Source organism: Rhinolophus ferrumequinum, chromosome 2, assembly GCF_004115265.2.
Source record: "Rhinolophus ferrumequinum isolate MPI-CBG mRhiFer1 chromosome 2, mRhiFer1_v1.p, whole genome shotgun sequence".
Lineage (NCBI taxonomy): Eukaryota > Metazoa > Chordata > Mammalia > Chiroptera > Rhinolophidae > Rhinolophus > Rhinolophus ferrumequinum.
The window spans coordinates 59324941-59348834 of record NC_046285.1 but is presented as its reverse complement, the minus strand read 5'-3'; the positions used below and the strand labels follow the sequence as shown (position 1 = coordinate 59348834).

The following is a 23894-nucleotide window of genomic DNA, read 5'->3' as shown; positions in this document are numbered from 1 at the left end:
CAAGACAAGTTCTGTGTTATGTTGTGGGGCAGAATGATGTGGTAGAGGCCTGTTGGGCTAGCAGAGCGGAGACCCGCCATCCAGACCCACTTCTTATACTAATGAGACATGTGACACCATGAGAGTTACTTGGGGTCTCCTGGCCTCCGTTTCCTCATCCTACAATGAAAGGCTCTGAACAACTGATTTCTAAGGTTTCTCCAAGCTCCCTGAACAACTTGAGATAACACAACTTGAGATAGGTAGGGAGCGCCCATGTGCTCCTCAATGGTTGGCATATAGGAGTGTGGGCCCAACTATTGCCAGAGATGCCATTTTTAAAAGAGAAGAAGAAATATGTGTTTTTATGTAAAATCTCCTGATTATTAGAGTTGGCAAGTTATTCAACTTTTTAAAACAACACTGTGTAGGCCAAAAACTACACATCCGGGGAAAACTATGCCTAGCCAACAGGCTACTTCAGTACATTAATTATAAATTATAAATTTTCATAAGGTTCATCTTAATTAAAAAACAAAACAAATGACCTCACTTATTGCTCTTGTGGGTTTTCTGGGTTATTGGTGGTTTTATTGCTGCTACTAGTGAAGACAGTCGACTAGTATCAGGTTATTAAGGTAAATAATAATCTAGCAAAATCATGCAGCTATGATAGCAACATAGAAAGGGTAAATGCAACCCGAGTTGAATTATAATTGAATGATGAATATTAGTAATATTGAGACTACTTTATCTGTTACCAGTTTACATTATTTGAATCCCAAGTGCCTTTGGAAACTTAATAATTGTGTTAACCAAAGTTTAGATCAAAGGTTTAAAAAAAAAAAGAAAAAAGCTGAGACAGGTGGGCTTGGTTCTAAGGCCAGGATGTCAAGTCGTGTAAGGGGCTTGTGACCGTCACCTCACAGGTGCTGTAGAGGCCATCTGTGTCACCCGCACAACCAGCTGCCCTGGCCCATCAAAGAGCTTGTCACCACATTTAATCCACCCTGCATGCTGTGCCCTGTTGTCGCTGCTCATTGGAACGGGCACTCGGTGACCCTCAGGCACGGAGCTGTGGATGGAAGAATCTTTTCCAAGAGGGGGCAGTGGCCTTTTTGTACAAGGGAAAGTGAGCCCCTAGCAATCAGGAAGGAGGTTTTATAAATAGCTGTTTTTGTTCTCTGAGCATGACTCTTGTGCCCGCTGTTCCTGCCAAAAGATTTGTCTTGGCTCAGTGTATTTCAGCTTCACGGGGCAAGGTATTCCCTGGCTTTTTTTTTTTTTCATACTGGGCACAAGGCTCAGGTTCATGGCATTCAGAAAAATCTAGGGTGGTGAATGGAAGGGAGGACTGGAGACCGGAGACCACGGCAGAAACATGGGGCACAAAACAGAGGGAGAGTTCAAGAAAGGGCTAAAGAAAACAAAAAGGATGAGGAAGGAGGGAGAAACCTACTTAGCATGTATTTTATAATATAAATATAGAACCCTCTTAATAACTTATGAAGGTACTTAAGTCATTTTCTGGAGTGAAAAATTACCTGTAAAATCACAGGTGACAGATCATTTGCACTTAAGGGGCCTTTGGGGCCCAGGGATTCACAGCTAGGAGAACACAGGTTCCAAGGAATCTTCTAAAGTATGAAAGGAGTCCATGAGTTGCTGTCAACATTTCTTAATGTGGAATAGTATCTGTGCATTTATTCATAATAAAGACTGCACAGGCTAACTAGTGGGTTAAAATTTTTTTGATGTGGAATGGAATTAAATCAGTTACCTCTTGGTAACCAGAGGCGTTGATTGAATGAATGGGAAATGGATGTTGTTGAATAATAAAAACGGAAAAACGAATAATTACGTAGAACTGCGTAATGGATGACAGAAATCTTATTCAATATGGCCCCCATGGTGGGGGCTTCTGGGGAATGAATAAAAATAGAGCACTCTTTGACAGTACAAGGGTGCCTGCAGAAGTACTATTCCAAACCAGCTCTGGGTGGTGGTTCTCTTCTAAACCATAGCAGCCTTCTCATGGCACAGATTAGGAAACAGAGACCAGTCCTTGACGATGCACTGGCTGGAATTCAAACCGAAGCCCCCACTTCTAGTCCTTACCCCTTACCTTTCCACACCCCCCGCTCCTGTTGCTATGTTCCAGAGGCATCTGAGAGAAATGGGAAAGTCAGCCAGAGCCACAAGCCCTAGTGACTGCAAAGCTGTGGGCCATTCTCATTCTTGCTTGTGGGCTGGCATGGTTCACACCTACTACTCAGGCCAGGGCATGGCCACGAGATCTCAGCTGGCGCTGGGTTGGCTAGCTCTGGCTGCTCAGGACCCCGTGGAACTCTTCACCAAAGAGTCTGGGTTCTGGGCTCTATTGGTCTCTGGTCTCCAGTCTTGTCCCAAAGTAACAAAGGGCCAAACTCTCTGGCCTCATGTCCAGAGCAGCCTCTCCATCCCCTTTCAAGGGGAAATCCGGGCTCCAAAGAATCTATTCCCTCTGAACAGTGACCCTTCCACACAAGACAATTTTTATCTGTTTCTGTGGACTATGGACATAGCCTCCATTGGTAGGGTCTCCCAAATTCTGTCTGGCACCTGACAATACTTCTTCCTAAGAGCAGGACTCCAGCACAAAGCCTGCCAATGTCTGAAATCAGATCCTCCCCCAATGCAGCACCCAGGGACACACATGTGTGTGTGTGGGCACACACAAAGACCAAAACGGGGAGCTTCTCTGAGACCCTCCCTCCACTGTTACCACGTATGCTCATAGACACTGCCTCTCTAAGGCTATGGGGTCTCTCCAAAGCCCCGCACTCCGACTTGAGAACTGCCACAGTGATACCGTGTTTCCCTGAAAATAAGGCCTAGCTGGACCACCAGCTCTAATGCATCTTTTGGAGCAAAAATTAATATAAGACCCGGTACTTATATTATTATATTATATTATATTACATTATATTCCTGGTCTTATATTAAAATAAGACCAGGTCTTATATTAATTTTTGCTCCAAAAGATGCAATAAAGCTGATGGTCCAGCTAGGTCTTATTTTCGGGGAAACACGGTATGAATGCCACTGCATGGTCCTGCCACTTTGGGGGTGACCCTTAGGACAGACAGCTGGTGAGGCAGCTAGGGTTTTCCTCTCCTGAGGGCGTGAGTCTCTAGAGTGTTTTTCCAGTCAGTTTCTGTCCTTGCCAAGAAAAAAAAGTTCCCTTCCCCCATCCAATAAAAGAAAAGAAAAGAAAAAAGCCTCAATGTTTGGCTGCTTTTAGCAATCCTTTCTCCCTTTGAAGATTTATTTGCAGAACGAAAATCCCCTTCAGGCCTATTTGGCTGAGGCTAGAGGGCTATGAATAAGCTTGCTCTCACAGTTCTCAAGAGAGCAAAGTCAAACACTGGGACAAAACGAAATCTGTGCCCTGCGGGAAAGGGGCAGAAGTAGATGGGTAGGATGTCTCTAAGGTTCTGTAATGACTGCTTATATTAAAAAGCTGTCCTGTAGCTTTTTGATTCTGAACTAGGCTTTACCAGCATTCATATACCCATCAGCCCAGGAAGGTGGGGACAGTTACAGCCCAGGTGGGTGAGGAGAGCTGATGAGAACATAAGCCCTAAATGCCTGGAGAAGGCAGGTCACTTTGCTGGAATTGAGCTCTTGTGGAGAAAGGCCACTTCCTGGGTCCTGACCAAACAAGGCTAGAAAACGAGGAACTATCTGGGCAAGTGGGTGCAGAAGCAGGTCCACACCCTCACCCAACCATAATTCCCAGGTGAGCCCGAAGAGAGACGGCGAGCTTTGCCCTCCTTTTCTACTCCCTCCTGCCCCAGGCATGGGAATCACATCTGTCCACACAAATCCAATGTTCTCTGTGTGCTAGAACTGTATTAGCTGCTTTACAAACCAAAGGCTCCCCTCAAGGGGTCCTCACATCTACCTCCTGCTGTAGGTACTAAGGCAATTGTTTCTTAGACGCATTTGAGACTGCTGTTCCTTGGCAAATGCAAAGCTAGACTGGAACTGTGTCATGGTGTCTGAGGAGATGCTGGCTAATTAGCCCACTTCAGCCTGTATCTCCTCTCTTCCCTCCCACAACCAGCCTTTCTAAGCAAGAGGCAATGCCCAATTTATGATAGGTCAGGTTACAAAAGTGCCTTGGTTAAGCCTGTTGTTTGTCACTCTGAGCACATTTCCCCATAGAAACAATGTTATGTTGACATTGGGTTCCTAGGCTAACCTACAAAAGCCAGTTAGCTCAGTATGGGTCAAATGTGTAATTTGAGAGAGAGCGTGGTAGAACTGAAGCAGCTCTGGTTAGAAGCCACAGGTCAGTCACTTACTTGCTATGTGGCCTTGGGCAAGTCATTGAGTCTCTGTTCCTTAGTTTCTTCATCTTTGAATGACATTACCTACCCAACAGGGATTGTTAGGAATATTAACTGAAACTGTATATATGGGTGACATGGTATATACTCAAATAATGGTGCAATAGAACTCCATTGCCACGTATAAAACTGAATTGAGGCCTCGTGGATTCTGAGTTCCAGCTTGAAATGCAAGTGGCATGTCTTTCTTGCTAAATTTGGATTGAAGAATCTTTGCTTTCTTCAACTTCCTGGGGAAAAAAACATGGCGACTCTTCTGCTCTAAAATCCCTGTGGCCACCCTGAAGTCTGGGCTGCAGTTCTGATTAGGATGGGCCTGGATGTGCTAGAGGAAAGTGAGAAGGAGCAGAGGTAGGAAGGGGAGTAAAGGGTATGATGTATACATGCAACAGGTTTCTTTCTTTTATGGTAAAACTACAAGATTAAAACTACAAGATGATCTGGTTACTTCCTCCTGAGTTTCCTGTGCTTTCCACACTGTCAATCAGGTAGATGCCTCTTGGTCAGAATTAAATACAGAGTAAAGAGTTCCCTTCTTGCTTCCTCTAACTTTTCACCCATGGAACTGTTAGCAAGGCAAGTCAGCAATTCATTAGATGGGCAGATGCCTGGCTAACAACCCCCTTCCCTCCCCTATTTCATGTTCTTGCTGTGCCAGTGTGAAAAATCTTAAATGGGAAAGCATCAGCCAGAGCCTCACTCTGCCTGAGAACACTGCGGTGTACACTGCCAGCAAAATCCTTTCTGTTTCGCCCTTTTGAAAATCTCATCCATATGCTCTCCACTTTGCTTCTGCTCTGAAATTTGTGACTCCTTATACTTGTGTACACGTTCCTAACACTCATTTCAGTGACCGGCGATCGTGTGCGCTTGTCATCCCCACCGAGCATGGCATTCTGGCTGTGTGCTCTACTCCGTCCGCTCTCTGCTATCTCGGGGGTCACGCTTGTCTCCCCGGATGAACACAACCCATTCACTTTGCTCCCTCTCTGTGCAGTTGGCAAACGGGTCCCTGCTGTGGCTGTGACCTGCTGCTCCTCTCTGCCAGTTCCTCGGAGAACTGCTTGGCACCTACTCTGCCAGGCCTCTTATTTCTAGCTCACACCTGCTGTCCCTGTGTGGGCTGTGATTTAAGAGTTTCATTTGAACATTCTACTTTATCCCCTTCAAAACTCATTTTAAAGCTCTCCTGTTTGGTCTTCAAGGCTCTGGCCAAAAATATTCCTCTTCGTTTATGAGACAAGCTCCCAATTCTTTGCCAGAGGTCTGTCATTCCAGCATCGAAGTCCATGGTCCACAAGAACAGTTGTTCTCAGATCAGCCACAGGCAGCTCTCTGTCCTCTCTACATGCCCATTTCTTCTAAAAGTGTGAGTCATGGCTGAGGAAGAGACTTAAGCATCATCTCTTCCCTACAGCCTTAGTTTCCTACCCAAGATACCAGAGTAACAGAGATACTAGCCAGGATCCTTCTGGAGTTACTTATGCCCACACCCAGAGGCAGAAGGGAGACATAGACTACGGTCCTATGTCCATGTGCACTCCTTTTTGTCCCTAACAGGGCTTTCCACCAATGTGAATTCAGCAAAATAGTGGTCTCCTTAGATGTTCTGGGGCAGGGGGATTTTGTGGTCAAGTAAGTTTGGGAAACTGAATACTTTATCCTGCTTTTGCATGGTCTCAATAGTTAGAATCTCTATTAAAGGCTCTCCAATATCATACAGAAAAGAAATATATTTAACTTGGAACTTCCCAGTGTATTTGATGATTGTTTCTCCCTCACCCCCCACCCGCCATCTTCCTGTGAATTTTCTTTTAACATCTCACGATATGCACTTTAAAATCTTAAATGGGAAAGCATCAGCCAGAGCCTCACTCTGTGCTACTTTAATACACACCTGAAAGAGTACCTGGGTAGCTACCTCCATAGGCTGTCATCAAACCTCATGATGACCCCATTGGCTGTTCTGCTTTTCCTTGTTCAGAAGGTCCAAATCTATCCTCCTTGGATATAGTCTTATACTTTTATTTTTTCTCCCCAAACAGGGTTTGGGCATTTCCTCTTTATTTACATGTTATATTTATTTATTAATCAGACTCTGACCTTGCTTTATGTTCTCTTTGACCTTCTGGGTTCCTTTGCTTTTTGGATCATTTCTTTTAGGACATCTAGAAATCCTTCATCAATTCAAATTTCCTCTTAAGTTTTCCTCAAACCCATTCATCCTCTCCTTTGGTAGGAGACCAGTTTACATGTGCAGCACTAATAATTTGTGACCAAGGTCAAGCAAGACCCATCACATTCCTAAGGTTATATTTCCCGGGCATCAGTGTGACAAACTGGAGGCCCATGGCTCTTGTGAGGCCTGGAAATACATTTATTTGACTTGCACAGTGGTTTTTAAAATTCAAAGATTTTATATACACACCTGGAGCCCAGCTTCTCTTGAGAAATCAGATCTGCTAATAGTGATTGCTTTCCAGCTTGGCAACAGTTGGCTGGAGCAGAGTACTGCCTGCTACTATTACACAGGGCCCGCGCTCTCCACTTTGCCAGAGTCCCCACCACTCTTTAAAGCCTCATATCCACTCACTTCCCTCATTTACATGAACTCTCTGGCCTCTGCTGGCATTTGGATTTGTGACATCTCATATAAACCTTTGTAGTTTCCCCCGGGAATTTTCCTAGAAGCTGTCTCAAAATGTCTCCCCCACTTCCTTCCCTGTCTGATCCTTCCCATTTGAGCTGTTGGTACCTTTGGTCATGAGTTCTAAGATGCGCTTGGTTTCAAAGTCTGACCAGTTCCAGCAGAGTAAGAGCTGAAGCTGTTGGTATTTGCGAAAATCACATGCATAGAAATAAAATATCATCCTAAGTCCAACTTTTCTGGGAAAACGTATTTTCAGTTGCTCTGTGTTTATAAGTCAGGCACAACCTGGTAGGTTTATCAACTATTCGACACAATCATGGAACCCCAAGTAATGAGCTTATCCTTTAACTGCTGGAGAAGTATAGCTTAACTCATCTTGACCTCTCCCCTGAATTTTCTACTTGGCACCGATGGTTATTATGAATATTAGCATTATACTATCAAATCTTGATTATTAAAGGACAAATTATCCAGTCCTCAAATCTCTTCTTCTTTCCTAACCTATTAAACATTTCATTTTTCTTTAGTACATTTATCACCAGTTGGGTGGGAAAAAAGATTATAAGTAGAAATCATGAGCCAGGCCATCAGCTCAAATCAGAGGGCAGCCTGTTGTACTGTGGTCACTCCAACCCTGCAAATGTCTGCAGAAGCCCTGATTGTGACCAGCCTCCATCCCTCTCCCTGACCAAGTTCAGAGACGAGGTGATACAGAAGAGGAACGGGAGAACCTGGTTAATTAGAACCCTCCGTGTTGATAGCTCCAATAAGAGTTTCACTAAGACTAACAGTTTGGGGTTTTATTTATCTACAATGTTCCTAACACGCCTTGCCCTGTGGTAACCCAGAGCTGAAGATTACAGACACACTTTCAGCTCATTGAGTTCAAAGGCAAAAAAGGGTACTTGGCTTGATTGGCACTTTGGAATGCTCTCCCAAAAGGCCTATTTTCAAGATTAAAGGGACTCTTCATACAACAGAATAGAAAAGATGTTGTTATTAGACAATGAGGAATTTCAATCTAAGTGTACGTTCAATAAACATGAATATTCAACTATTGTGTAAGGCCCCGATGTTTTAGCAATTTGAGGGTATGAGTACATTCTTGGAATGAGGAGAGCCTCTCTTTCATTGAAGAGGATTAGAAGATTGGGGAACATGCTTTCTTAGTAAAATGTGAAGTGGTAAGGCTAAAAAAAATTAATCACTCCTATAATCTTCAAAGTAGAGATTTGGTGACCTGCCCTCCTCTCTCCCCCAAGGGTGTTTATAGAAGGGATGTTTATAATGGGAAGGGAGCTGAAACCTAAAGTCCTGTGCAAAGCTAAGATTCTGTAAGTTATCTTGATAGCCGGGAATCACCATGTGACGCATTTCAATTTAAATTGGAGATTCTACAATGGAGTCACATACATACTGCTCCATGTTCTCCTTATAAATTCCGGTAGTTATCAACAGCATCATACCGACACCTGAAACATTTCAAAACCATTTATTTATCTTCTCTAATTCTCATAAGCACCTTGTGAGATAGTTGTAATTACCATTTTTTCACCAGGAAATTAAAAATCAAAGAAGTGAGTAACTTGCGCAAGGGCACCCAGTTGAGTAAGAAGCAGGGAGGAAGCTGAAACTCAGTTCTGATTTTGAACGCAACGAAACTGGGGGATTAATATCTATTCATACATTTCACATAAGGATGACACAGCCTGACATATGGAGTTGTAAAGCCATTTGCCCAGCGTTTCTCAAGAGATAATTCACTTATTTCACTATAGAGAATTACTGAGTTTCCTGAAAAGTCTAGAAAAAGGCAGCTTTCAAAATTTGCTGTGGCCAAATAATAAGGGCATTAAAATTTTCTTTACTACATCTTGATTTAAATGAGTAATTAAAATTAATCACTTGAATCTTCCTTGAAGAATCTATTTTTCTTCTACCTTGTTTTTCAAACTCTTTTAAGTAAAACATGCAAGTATGAACAATTTAAGGAAAATATACCTGAATGAATATGCGAACCATATCAGTTCTAAATATAAAGACGGACTCTGTTGCATCATAGAAATGCCAGTATGTATTATGCTGGTGCAAAAGTAATTGCGGTTTTGCAATTACTTTTAGCCTGTTAAACTGCAATTACTTTTGCACCAACTTATTAAAAGGACAATAATTCTCCAAAGTTTTAATTAGCAAAGTACAATAGAGGGTTAATAAACTCTGATATTCTTTTTTCTTGAGCTAAAACAAAGAAGAAACAAGTTAAGCTACGTTTAATAGCCACCTAAGTCAACCTCTGCATGAGAGAATCTGAAATAATTGTGGTGAGGGAGAGAATGACGTGTGGATTTTTTTTTCAATATGGATTTCTGCTTCCACAATCAAATAGCATGCTTCAAAGTTCAGGGTTTGTAAGAAAGCCCTGTGGTTGGTTTCCATAGTTTTTCTGGCTCTGATACGTACTAATTTCCCCATGTTAGCATAGCTGGTTCCTTTTATCTCTCTCCTGACACCCTCTTCTTTCTGCTGCCTCCTGCAGGTTACCTCTTCTCTTTTCTCTCTGGGTGTCATTCTAACCTAACATCCTGCACTGTTCTGAGGCTTCAGCAAGGATCAATATGTAAAGGCCCCCATGTTTCTAGGAGCTTTGCATTTTGGCTTTGGAAATACTTTGAAGGAGAATTCATTCCTTCATTGATATATTCAAAAATCATTTGTTGACTGACGACCTCACCATCTACTCACTCATCTATAGGATAAAGTACAAACTCCTGTACAGAGCACCCAGATTTTGCTGTAGCTACCTTGCACCTGCCTTCCCACCTCACTTTGGAACCTCTCTCCTTTCCTCTCATGTCCAGTGGCCACTCACACTTCTACCCTTTGCCCAGGCTGCACGGCTCCTCCTAGCATACACCTGGCTCCTTTTCTTGGTGAATTCCCATTACTCTCTCAAGCTTGCACTCAGATGTAACCTCTCTGAAGTCTAATCCCACTTTCTCAGGTATTCCTACGCACACTTACTATTTATGTCCCCTTGGTAAAACAAAGCTCACCATATGATATTGTATTTCCTTCTTTTGTGAGGGTTTTGAAGGAGGGCTGCTGTTTGGGATGAATTGTACCCTCCAAAAAGTTATGTTGAAGTCCTGCCCCCAGTACCTGTGAAGGTGACTGTAATTAGAAATAGGATCTTTGTAGATGTAATCAAGTTCAGATGAGATCACACTGGATTAGAGTGGGCTAAATCCAATAACTGATGTCTTTTTTTTTTAAAAGTCGAGGGAAATCTGGCCAGAGAGACACAGAGTAAGAAGAAGGCTATCTGAAGACAGAGGCAGAGATTGGAGTGATTCAGCTACAAGTCAAGGAATGCCAAGGATTGCTGGCAACCACCAGAAGCAAGGGACAGATTCTACCTCAGAAACTGGGGAAGGACCTAACCCTGCTGACGCCTTGACATCAGAATTTTGGCCTCCAAAACTGCGAAAGAATAAATTTCTGTTGTTTTAAGCCACCTAGCTTGTGGTAATTTGTTAGGGCAGCCCTAGGAAACTAATACAGTTGCTAATAGCTTCTGTACAAGCTCATCTTCCCAGTTAGATACGTGAACCCCTGGAAATAGGGGCTGTGGTAATCCGTATTTCCTCTTGGCCATGACACGATGCCAACACAAAACAGATGCTCAACATATTTGAGCTGAATGAGGGGACATGCTCAGCATCACCCTTCTAGCTTTAGGTCAGTGGATCCCCCCCAAAAGGGTTCAGACCTTTCTCTGAATGAGCAAGCTTATGAACAAGGTGGGAAAAAAAAGTTTATCACCAAAACAATGACTTACAGATGATAAAGAGGAAAAATCTTGTGGGAGAAAATGTATCAAAAACATTATGGGTAGATTTAAAGAGAAAGTAGAGGCCAGGGCTGGGTTGGTCAGGGAGGGAGTGTTCAGAATATTTTGGATTGCATATTGATACAAGTAATAGGTGATTATTAGGCCCTAGAAGGAGATGTCACGCTGGATTGAGGAGTAAAGGGCATGTGTGGGGAAGGCGAGCGTAATGGAGCAAGCAAATGATAAGACTGGACTGGTGTTTGAGGAGGAAAACTTTGTAAAGGGCCCTGATTGCAAAGCAGGTAAATTTAAACTCTACAAAATGGGACATGCATGGTGGCAGCAAGTTCATGTGTGACAACAAGAGGACAAAAATAGGGGTAACTCCAGGTAGGTGGGCCTGAGAGGGAAGAGCATCAAGATGAGACAGGGGACTGCTGAGGAAGTCCTGAGGAGGGGACATCTTGGGGACCAGTGGGAATGGAGGAACAAAGGACGTAAAAGTTCTCGTATGGGACACCCTGGTTAGCTGTAGGGTGGGGGACAGAGGGCTCCCATTTGGTGAGTGCAATGAGCTCACTTCTGGGCTCAGAGAAGATGATATGTTTGTCATCCAAGATGAATGAGACTGTCTCCTGTTTTTAGAAATTTTTGCAAGACATTCCACAACTTCTCTCAGTAACTCATTTTTGCCTTGAATATGTCTCCAAGCCAGAAGATTCTTCCTTCCATCCAAAACAGCATTCCTCACTTTAGAAGCACATTTCCCTCCTCTCATACTTTCCTGAGTCGAGATGAAGCATAAGGAGGTGTGGTCACTATTTCCTGTTGTGAATCTTTCACACACTTGAGACTCATCCCCAGTATATTTTCTGCTTCTCCTCTCCAGGAAAAATGCTTTTTATTTATTTAAAGTTTTCTCATGGGTCCTGTTAATTGTCTCTTTGGCACTTGTCTAGTCTCTTTCTGGGTGCTTTTTTGGTCATGGGGCCCCAAACTGGGCAATCCAAGAGGGAGGTTAGTGTAGAGGGCTGAGGAGAGGCTGTGGAGTCATCAGATCTAGGTTTGAATAGCAATTCCCTGTTAACTAGTTATGTTCTTGATCAAGTTGCATAATCTCTCTGAGCCTCAATATTCTCATCTGTAAAGTGGATCTATGATCTTTATCTTATACTTGGAGAGTTGTGCCAATTAAAAACAATGTACATGGAATTCTTGAAAGCATTCCATAAACGATGGCTCCTATTGTTAATATGTGTTGGAGCAATGCTGATTATACTGGGAATACTACCTTTCCAAGCCCTTTCATATACACCCTGATAGTCACATATGCTTAAAAAATATACTGCTGCAGAGTTCACATGGCAACTCTTGCTGTCTCTGACAGTCACATAAAACACAACTGGTCTTTTTCAGATATAACAAAACTATGTACAGGACTGAGAACTCTGCTAAAAGAATCAAATCTTTCTATTTACTCGCCACAAAAGTCGAGCTGCATAGCATATCAAACAGTTATTTTGCTTGCAAAGGGACTTGAGTAATGATATCTTTAAAACACTCATATCGACTGAACAAAATCATTGGGATTTTTTTAATTGGAAAAGACTAATAAAATTCCCACTGCAGATAAACTCACTCTAATCAGTTCCTTTATATCATTTTCCTTTAATAAGCTGTAAATGCTACTGTGTTAATAATGTTTTAAACCAGTGTATACAGTGTGATCTCAAGTAAATAAAATTGCAGTGAGAGTGCTGAAGGAAAATATGTTATAATGCTAACAGTTTTATTTCTTGAGGGAAAAATATGATTTACTTTTCTTCAATAAGCCTTAATTACTTGTATAAAGAAAAGTTGTTTAAAAAATAGTACATACAACCTTATAAAAACATATTATCACAAATATTTATTAAAAATATGTGTATCAAGTAAACTGCTAAAATGCCCCAAAAGGGCAATATTGTGTTTCTGAGCGGTGGGACTATAAGTGGTTGCTTTTTTTCTTACTTTAACTTTTCTGAACTTTATAAATTATTTACAATGATATTGCAATATACTATGTTATCATGCTATATGATATATTATTAAATTACATAATGGTAAATGTATTGGTATTTTATTGAAAAAAACTTTATCAGGGTAAACAAAGAAAAAAATACCACATGTTGCTACATTGATGACTCATACCTAATGACCAATAAATCTGTCCCTCTTAGACAATCACCAAATATCAGAGTTTTAAGGGCTTTTGGGTCATCTAAAATGATTATTATCTGATGTATGATCTGTCTTTATAATAATATTAATAATAGCTAGCACTGATGTGCCAAGCCTCTACAATAAGCACTTTAAATGTATTGTTTCACTGTGTCTTCAAAAAATTCTATGAGGTAAGGCACTTGTGGTAAGCAGAATAATGTCCTGAAGATGTCCATGTTCTAATCCCTGGAACCTGGGAATATGAATATGTTAGGTTACATGGCAGATGGAATGTCAGCTGGCAGTCAGCTAAAGCTGAGATGAGGAGATGATCCTGGATTATCTGAGTGGGTCCAATGTAATCAGAAGGGTCCTTTTTGGTGGAAGAGGGAGGTAGAAGAGAGACTGTCAGAGGCATGCTATGTCTCAAGAAAAACTTGACTGGCCATTGCTGGCTTTAAAAATGGAAGGGGGCCACAAGCCAAGGAATGTGGGCAGGCCTCTAGATACCGGAGAAGGCAAGGAAGTGCATTCTTCTCTAGAGACTGCAGAAAGAAATGCAACCCTGATGATACCTTGATTTTAGCCCAGTGAGACCTATTTCAGATGTTTGACCTCCAAAGCTGTAATACAATACATGTGTGCTGTGTTAAGCCACTAAGTATGTGCTAATTTGCTGCAGCAGCCTTAGGAAGCTAATATAGTATTATTCTCCAGTTTTACAGGTGAGCAGACTGAGGTTTAGAAGAGTAACTTGGTCAAGGTCACATATAAGTGGCTTGCGACAACTCCAGCATTTGAATCCAGGTTGTCTGATGATAGAACCTGTACTCGTAGGCTCCATTGGAGCCCCAAAATGATTGTCTAGCACCTGCCTGAGCATAAAATGTGGAACCCTTCCCCAATAGCTCCCTGTACTTGAGGATGGCTCTAATTGGTAGAATTGATGTCCTTTATTTGGGGCTCAAATTGGTCTATCCAGTCACTTTCCCCACTGATTAGTTATGCAAAATAACCTAAAACCTCCTTCATGAGAAACACTTTGAAAATATCTGAGGCCAATAATCACTTCTCCCTAAGTCTTCTCTTCTTTGGGTGAAACAATCCCAAATTCAGCCCTTCCTTGTAAGACATGGTTTCAAGTTCCAGGACTTTCCTGACCTCTCCCTTCTGGAAAGCATCCAGACTGTCAACACCCATGTAAGGACCTAACCAGTTCCTACCTTTGAATTTGTGTACTTTGATTTTCTTCCATGAGGTTATCATGCTGACCTTAACCCTTCTGAACTTGATTCTATACCACATCTTGAGCTCTTTGATGGAAATATTTCTAGAGATCAATCAATAAATAAATACTGATAACTTTTGGATTATCTAGTTTAAAAGACGAAAACATAACTTGCTTTCAAGTTCCTTCTGATATTATATCACAAACTGATTCCACTTTTTATCGACATGAATCATACCTTTCCTGTTTTCGCCTGGCAAGGGCTAGAAGAAAAGATCTGTTAAGCTACAGTAAGGAAGTGTTCTGGTGAACCGGCAACTTTGTAGAGAGCCTTGAGATATTACACAGGCTACTCGTGTGTACCAGTCTGAGAAGTTGTACTGTCTGTTCCAACATGGCAGGGGGGGCGGGTGCGGGGGGGGGATGCAGGAGGAAAATGAAGGAAATGTTAAGAGTCAATGTGATTTCATCATATTATTGAAAATATTGTCAATCTTCAGGGCAGAGACCTGTATACAAATATTAATAGCCTCCTAAAATCTTTGAGCATCCACAGCTTTACGTTGCTGTGCCCCGTTTCTGTAAAATATCAAGGGCTGACCATAAACAAATAAGATAAGCAAAAACCCCCTGGTCTTCTGCAGTTGCATAATGATGACTGCCTGGTAAGACAAACACAAACCCATATTTAATTCATTTTCCTCTCTTCATTTTTCTCAAGGAGGGGTGGGGAGGGTGGGGGGAGTAAAATATTTTTGTGCGTTAGTATATAAACATTCAAGTAATTAAATAAGTAGCTCTGTCAGAACTGACTTAAAGAATCAAAGGTATTTGAACACAAAACATAAGGTTTGCATTTCCTTTATAAATACCTACAGGAGTAAGAATAGAAATAGAAAATGGTACAGTCAATATCATTTGGGGCTTTTCTGAATCCCAAATATTTGAAAATAGTGTGCTATGTTGAAGGAAATAGGTGCAGATAGTTTGGACCTCTGTGTGCCCAGGGCCAGTCTTTCAAGGGGTGCCGAGTACCAGATGAGGAGAAGGAAATCCCAATTCAGAGCACAAAATGAAGACTCCAATGGTGAGGGTTTTAACCCTGCTGTATCTGCTGCTATTGTACCTTTGTGTTTTGGGACAGTCAAACATCTGGGATGTAACATCAGGCTACTTCACAGGGCTCTTGGAAAGAGTAACTTAAAATGGTTTCATTTTTAGATAAAAACCGAAAAACTTATATATATGCTTGTGAATGCAGAACATTCCATAGGTATTCAAGAAAGGAGGACTTCTCATTTCTAGAATTCGAGCTTTGCTGGCTTCTACTTTGCCCCCCACAGAACATCTCTGTTCATCTAAAGTGGGAGACAAGGGGCTCCGTGTGTCCGGGGAGAGCAAACATCAATGAAGGAAGGCTCGTCACATCTCTAGTGTATGCATACCACTGCCCTAGACCACTCACCTACCCACCAACTGTGTACTTCATAGTCCCAGCTGGTAAGCCCTACGTATCCATGGAGCACATGGCACCTGTCCTGCAACCCCTCCTTACTCATTTCCACCTTGTTTCTCCTGTTACCATGTCATCTGGGGTCTATGACTCTTACCTCTATCCTGCCTCTAGCTTGGACTTGGCATTTGGACTTAAAATCTCTTGTATTTAGACTCCACACTTCTGCCTATAGGACATCCATAGAGCCAGCCAGTGGAGGGAATTTTCTCTACAGCTTCAGTTCTGTAGAATCCAACCCAATCCTGGCTGGCTACTTGGTACCATCCTCCTACTCCCTAGAGAGGATTTTGACAGATTCAATGTATCACAGCTGAGGTCTCCTCCAGCTTTCAGTTGTTCTCTAATTTTTCAGTTCAAGGACCATGTCAAAGAAGCAACGACCCTATGATAAATGAATCCCCGTGCCACTCTATCGGAAAAGCCTTTTATTGTCAATGCTTTCTTGGCAGTCTAAGGCAATGCTTTCCTCATGCTTATCATTCAACAATATTTAACAAGAAATGTTTATTGAGAACCTACTATGTGTCATGAACTCACACATTATCTCATTAAATAGCAACCTTGCAAGATTTTCAGGGGAGGAAGCAAAGGATTAAAGAGATTAAGTAACTTGTTCAAGGTCACACAGCTAGTAAATGGCAGAACCAAGTTTTGAGATCAAGTTAGACCATATCATGCTGCCCGAGTGCTTCTGCCTAGTTATTTGCAAGACGTATTGCCAACCTCTTAAGGACTCAGGCTACATTAGGGCTTGTGGGGGAACCCCTCAATCAACTACTTCATGGCCCTGGCTCCAAGAAAGCTAACACTCCAGAGCCTGTTAATTACCCAAGGGCTTTTGGGAAAGGTGGTCAGCTTCTGGTAGAAATGAAGCACCGTTTCGGTCCCTTTGAAGGTCCTAACAGGAAATACCTTGCTTCAGCCTAAACTGCTGAGGGACACATTCAAGTGGATGGCACTCAACAGGTTTGGAATAACACATTCTTCAAGTGCTCTGAGTTTCTGACCAACAACGAAAATATTCTATAGTTAGACTTCTCTTTCTGGACACTCACTGACAGTGATATTGGATTTAGGTAGCTTCTATGTGTGTATTCCACATACAGAAAATCTTCAGGGAGAGTTAATCCAGGAACTTCATGGAGGGCTGGCTCTTGGATATTTGGAAGACTGGTGGCATCTTCAGCTCACCCGTGAATACTGACTACAGCCTGTTTGAGGGGCTGATAACCCTTCTCTGTCCTCCCCTAGGTGAAACCCTCTTTTCTCCTTTTGTTTACTTTCATTGCAAACTCCCCTCTCTGTGAGCCCTGGCAAATGTGTCCTTTTTATTCACTCTTCTCTCCTTGCCAGGGCCAGCTCATGACTGTGAGATCTATATAGCCTTACAGGGCCTCATTCTTAGAAAGAAGGGCCCTGTGCTTGTTTTAATGGTGTGCTGTCACTGCCTTGAAATTCTTAATAATTTTTGACCAAGGGGTCCCATATTTTGTACTGACTCTGCAAATCATGTAATTGTCTTGCCCCTCGCTCTGGACATTGAGATAGGGAGGAGAGTCACACCACACAAGCTAAGAGTGGGTGGTGTTCCTGTGGTCCCCCTTTAGAACTCAGCAGTCGTTTTCCCACAGAGACAATTCATAAGAGTGGATGGAAGTGCTGAGAGCTTCACTTTAGCACTTAGCCTCAATTTCTTCATCTCTTAAAAGGGGACAGTAGCACTTACATGCTACTAGCACAATAAGTAGCGCAATAACTTAGCATGTTATTGGGAGCCCTGAATGAGATTATGTATAGTAAGTACCCATCAGAGTGTGTGATATACAATAGACGTTTGCTAAATGAAATCTGTGGGAGACAGCAGGTGCTTAAGTAAACGGAGTTTGAACTCTGGAGTTAGGAGCTAGGTTAGAATCATATCAGACTCACTGTGGTGATCATTTCACAATATATACAAATATTGAATCACTATGTTGTACACCTGAAACTAATATGTTATATGTCAATAATATCTCAATTAAAAAAAAGAATCATATCAACTCTATTGCTTAAAAAGTTGACCTCAGTTAGGTGACTTGGCTTCTCCCAGCCACAGTTCCTTTATTTGTAAAATGGAAATGCAAACATTTACCTTGTAGGGTTGTTTTGTGATTTAAATAAGCTAATGTATTTTAAAAACCTAGTTTATCCCCTGGTATCTAGTCGGAGCTAGCTAAAGAAATTAATGTTCTGAGTTTAGTTCCCTTATAACTCTATTTCTGCACGCGAAACAACTCATTTACAAGTGATGTCTGGGATGAAACCATTAATAAGTGTCTTATAATATACAACTTCCTGTACACTATATTACCTACGAAATGTACCTTCCTTGTATGTATTTCCCTTCTTTGCTAGTTTATGAATTTCTTCAAGGCAGGGACCATGTCTTACTTACTCTTGAATCCTCTTGTATTCACTCTTCTGTTGTTTATGTCAACAATGAGACGATAATTTTTACGACATTCCTAAATCAGCAATTAATAACTAGCCTGTCAATGATTAGGAAACAGGATGTATCAAAAATAGCCCCATCTCTGCCATGAGGCCTTTTTTGCCCTTGACTATCACCCTTGGCTCATCTTCCTGCATCGTTGGGTCTGGTTCTTGCTCCATTAACAAAGCAATTCTGCCAGGGAACATAAATTAGTTTTGTGCAACCAATCACCTTCCCTGGCAACGACTTGTGTAGAGATCTTTCTACACAAGGGAAAGACTTTCCTGAAACCCCTATGGTCGAGTCATAATTTGATGCCTCTTAGGATTCAAAGAGGTCTCAGAACGGTGACTTTTAACCACTTGAGGATTACGGGCCCCTTCAAGAACCTTTTGATAGTTATGGACATTCTCCTCAGAAAAGTATATTGAATATCTTACATACAATGTCAAGGTGTTCTCAGAGCTCCTGAAGCCCTGTGCCTCAGGTTAAGAATTCTTGCTAGCATATGCAAATAGGTCAATGTGATACACCACATAAACAAAATTAAGGATTAAAATCATATGATCATATCAATAGATGCAGAAAAAAAGCATTTAATAAGATACAGCATCCATTTACGATAAAACACTTAATAAGATGGGTATAGAAGGAAAATATGTCAACAAAATGAAAGCCATATATGACAAACCCTCAGCTAATGTCATACTTAATGGTGAAACACTGAAAGCTTTTCCTCTAAGATCAAGAACAAAACAAGGACGCCCACTCTCACTCCTGTCATTCAACATAGTGTTGGAAGGCCTCGCCAGAGCAATCAGGCAAGAGAAAGAAATAAAAGTCATCCAAATTAGGACTGAAGGAGTCAAATGGTCACTTTTTGCAGACGTGATTCTTTATATAGAAAACCCTAAAGACTCCACCAGAAAAAAAAACCAAAAACAAACAAACAAACGAACAAAAAAACTGTTAGAAACAATAAACAAATACAGTAAACTTGCAGGATACAAAATCAATACACAAAAACCCATCATGTTCCTGTATACTAACAATGATATTTCAGAAAAAGAAATGAAAAAACAGTCCCTTTTGCAATTGCAACAAAAACAGTAAAATACCTAGGAGTGAACTTAACAAAGGATGTGAAAGACATGTACACTAAAAACTACAAGACATTGTTAAAAGAAATTGAAGATGATACAAAGAAATGGAAAGATATTCCATGCTCATGGATTGAAAGAATCAACAGTTAAAATGGCCATATTACTCAAAGCAATATACAGATTTAATGCAGTCCCCATCAAAATTTCAATGGCATTTTTTAAAGAAATAGAACAAAAAAATAATCAGATTTGTATGAAATTACAAACGACTTTGAATAGCCAAAGAATCCTGAGGGGGGAAAAAAAAACAAGGCTGAAGGTATATTCCTTGACTTCAAATTATACTACAAAGTGACAATAATCAAAATAGCATGGTATTGGCAGAAAAACAGACACACAGACCAATGGAACAAAATTGAGAACCAAGAAATAAACCCACATATATAGAAAATAATTTTTGACAAAGGAGCCAGAAACTTATATAATGGAGAGAAGAAAGCTTCTTCAATAAATGGTGCTGGGAAAATAGGAAAACCATGAGCAAAAGAATGAAACTAGACTGCTATCTGTCTCCATATACCAAACCTAACTCAAAATAGATCAAAGACCTAAATATAAGACCTGAAACAATAAATTGCATGGAAGAAAACATATGTACTAAACTTGTGGACCTTGGGCTTAGAAAGGATTTTATGAATTTGACCTCAAAGGCAAGAGAAGTAAAATAAAAAATAAATGAATGGGACTACATCAAACTAAAAAGCTTCAGCACAGCAAAAGAAACCATCAACATAACAAAGAGGCAACCAACTGAATGGAAGAAAATATTTGCAAACAACACCTCCAATTAGGGGCTAAAATCCAAAATATATAAAGAACTTAATACAACTCAACAACAAAAAAAACAAACAATCCAATTAAAAATTGGGCAAAGGACCTGAACAGACACTTCTCCGAAGAAGACATACAAATGACCAACAGATACATGAAAAGATGCTTAACTTCACTAGCTATTAGAACCACCTTACACCTTTTAGAATGGCTATTATCAACAAGACAAGTAATGCCAGGTGTTGGAAAGGCTGTGGAGTAAAGGACTCTCATACACTGTTGGTGGGAATGTAAATTGGTACAGCCACTATGGAAAAGTATGGAGATTCCTCAAAATATTAAGAATAGAATTACCATATGATCCAGCAATCCCTCTTCTGGGTATCTACCCCAAAAATCTGAAAACATTTATCCATAAAGATATACGTACCCCTATGTTCACTACAGCATTATTCACGGTGGCCAAGACATGGAAACAACTAAAGTGTCCTTCGATAGATGATTGGATAAAGAAGATGTGGTATATATACACAATGGAATGTTACTCAGCCATAAGAAAAGATGACATATTGCCATTTGCGTCAACATGATGGATCTTGAGATTATCATGCGAAGCGAAGTACGCCAGACAGAAAAAGTCAAGAACCATATAATTTCACTCATATGTGGGATATAAAACTGAAAGCAACAAACAAACAAACAAAAACTCATTGACACAGACAACTGTCTAGTGGTTACCAGAGGGTAAGGGTGGGAAGGTAAAGAGGGTAAAGGGGATCAAATATATGGTGACAGAAGGAGATCTGACTTTGGGTGGTGAACGCACAATGCAATATACAGATGATGCATTATAGAATTGTACACTTACAACCTATATAAGTTTATTAACCAATGTCACCCCAATAAATTTAATAAAAATTAAATTAAATTAAAGAAAAAGAATTTCCGTTAGAATAGCCCTGAAAACTCAGTGAGCCATGTTAAAGATTCAAGTTTCCTGGTAAATTCGAGCGTTGACTAGTCACACTCCCTTGTTCAAAACAAGAAAAAACAAAACAGTTACAACTCCCTAGATTTAACCTCAGGGTTATCCCTGAGGGCCCAGTCCCAGGCATTAGCAGTAAGGGCATCCAGCGAAGCACCGCAATCTGTGGAAAACCTAAATTCAGCCAAGTAAAACGAAACCTTGTTTGATAATATCGTTTACATTTCCAAATCCCGGTATCAAGCTTTCTTCCTATCCCTTGTGGCCCTTCCTAAGTTTAGCTGCTGGTGTAATGGGGTAACCATGGCAACAACCACCTGCCTATTTAAAACCGGCTCCAAAGCTAAATAAGGAAGCCTGGAGAAAATGGCTGCTCGCCTGCCTCTCAGTGGACAAATTGGGCACTCCTGGGTATTTTCAACCGAAGCAAGCAGGCAGGGTAGACGCAGGATGGACCTGAAGTTCTTCATAGGGAGTGTTCAGGGACCTTGTGAAACAGGGCATACCTCTATGCCACTGTTATCTTCACTTATTAACGGGCACATGGATTTAAATGCAAATCCCCGTGCCTGTCATCCTAGGTGACCACATTACCTTGACCTCAACCAGGTGAAGGGTGAGGCATGCAACTAACTGCAGAGTCATCTTGTTATTGGGAACTGAGAAGTGAGAAGGAAACAGTCATTCAGAGCACAATGAATCTGTTCATACTTTGCACTGACATGCACAATTACAACTTTTTTTCTGACAGGTATCTTTCTAATTGTACTCAATCATGTGGATGATTGATGATTGCTCTATTTATGTCATGTGTTGACCTATGGATGATTGAAGTACAGAGAAATTTCTCCCTTCTTCTGCCCCCTGGCTTCCTACCAGCGGCAGAGGTTTTGCTACCTTCTGTGCCAAGATACCACATAACTGACCGCACTGCACAGCTTGTTCTTCCTCAAGCATGCTGCATTCTTGTACTTCTTAGTAGCTTTTTGTACATTTGATTCCTTGTCCTTGGGTTGCCCCTCTTTTTGTCAACCTAGAAAATGCATACTTGTTTTCTGTGTCTTGGTTTGGGCAGCTCTGTTGTTGGAAAGCCCTCCACACTAAGTTCCATGCCCTTGCTGTGCGTTCCCATAGGCCATCTGGATTCACACCACTTAACACAAATCACCACGCATAGCTGCCTTCCAGTCTGCCTCCACTACTGGACTGAGAGCCCTGCACACCTGTCTATTCAAAACACCTATGGAATAGTGCCTGGTACGTAGTATGTTTTCAAAAGATACATTCATTCAATGGCTGAATGAATGAACAGAAACCCATGGATTTCACAGACATATGGCATCTTAACAAGCATAGGTGCCTGCGTATGTATAAGTGTACCTGTGTGGAAAGAGGACCATAAAATCTGGAATGGATGGATGAGAAGGAGCACTTTTTTTTAAAAAAAGTGATTTTGTGTATACATGTGAGTGAAAAAGAGGGTGAGAAATCATTTGATTTGTAAGTATGTGACTACAGTAGGAATAGGGGCTAGAAGTATATATGTTAATAGTGTTTTGTGAGTGTGCATGATTTGTGTGTGAGAGAGCAATGGACTCTGCCTGTGACAGAATGCACACTCTAAGATTAGTTCAGCTATTAGATCCCCACAGATCACTTTTCCTGAAGCTAAAGTGGCTTCATTATGTTCAATTTCTGATCCCTAAAAAGCCTTTCTTCTTCCTGGCTAACCTCTCAGGCTGTGGGGTCAGCGGAAAGGAGTAGGAATGAAAATCCTGGTGCTTTTCAGGAGTTGGGCTTTAAAAGAATGTTATCAGATAACACTGGACTTCTGCTTTAAAGAGAATACTGTGGGCTGAAGTCAGCCCATCAGGCTCAATGTAAGTCCTTTTTCCCCACCCGCCCTAGGTGGAGTGGAACCCAGCCGTCATCTTGAAATGGTACAACAGAGGAAAGAGAAAGGATGGAAATTAACCAACGAGAAGAAAAATAGAAAAAAGGAGAAAGGTAATTTAATCCCAGGGGTAGCTATATGCCAGTCACAACTCACTTCTCACAAATTCCCTCCTGCCAGCAAGAAGGGTTTGGTTTCCTTTGCAAATGACCTGGTTTTCTGTCTCCTTTCATTTTGGACCTGAGATCCAGACTTCACACAAGGTGAGCAGGCTGAGGCTGGCATCTGGTGGGCTCAGGGTCTCACCGCCTCCGCAGGGGGGTCCCTCTGCTGCCCTCTGCTGTTGGGGGAGGCGGAGGCGATGCCCTCTCGGCCCTCGGGGCCCTGGCCCCAGAGCTGCTGCCACCTCTCCTTTGAGACGGAGAGAAGCTGAGGCCCCTGCCATCCTGCCTGTGCCCCTACCCCAGAGGAATCGCTGGGGCTGGGGGTGGGGGAGCGGTACGTTTTCAAAAAGCGGCCAAGCCCCAGGAGGGGTTCCAGTTAACCAAGAGCAGACCCCACTCCGCACGGGCGGGCGCATGGCTCCCTTCCTCCTCCTCCCCCAACACACTTCTTCCCTCTGCCCATCAACCTCTGGGAGGGGACAAGAGGCCGGGCTGCGGCAGGTTTCTGACATTGTTTTCTTGGAAATGGAAGCCCTCCTTCCGGCAACGTGGCAGGAAAGCGAACTCCCTGGGCGGTGGGGCCAAACCATTCCGGTGAGAGCAGGTGGGGGCCTTGGACCGGCCGGGGGCGGGGGTGGGGCGC

At 41.8% G+C, this 23894-nt stretch overlaps 1 protein-coding gene across 9 annotated transcripts in view; it reads right to left on the bottom strand.

The window, feature by feature from the left end:
• The window catches only part of DGKG (diacylglycerol kinase gamma), a 196384-nt gene that overhangs the window by 71262 nt on the left and 101228 nt on the right, over positions 1-23894 (bottom strand). The gene's annotated exons all lie outside the window — the stretch shown is intronic.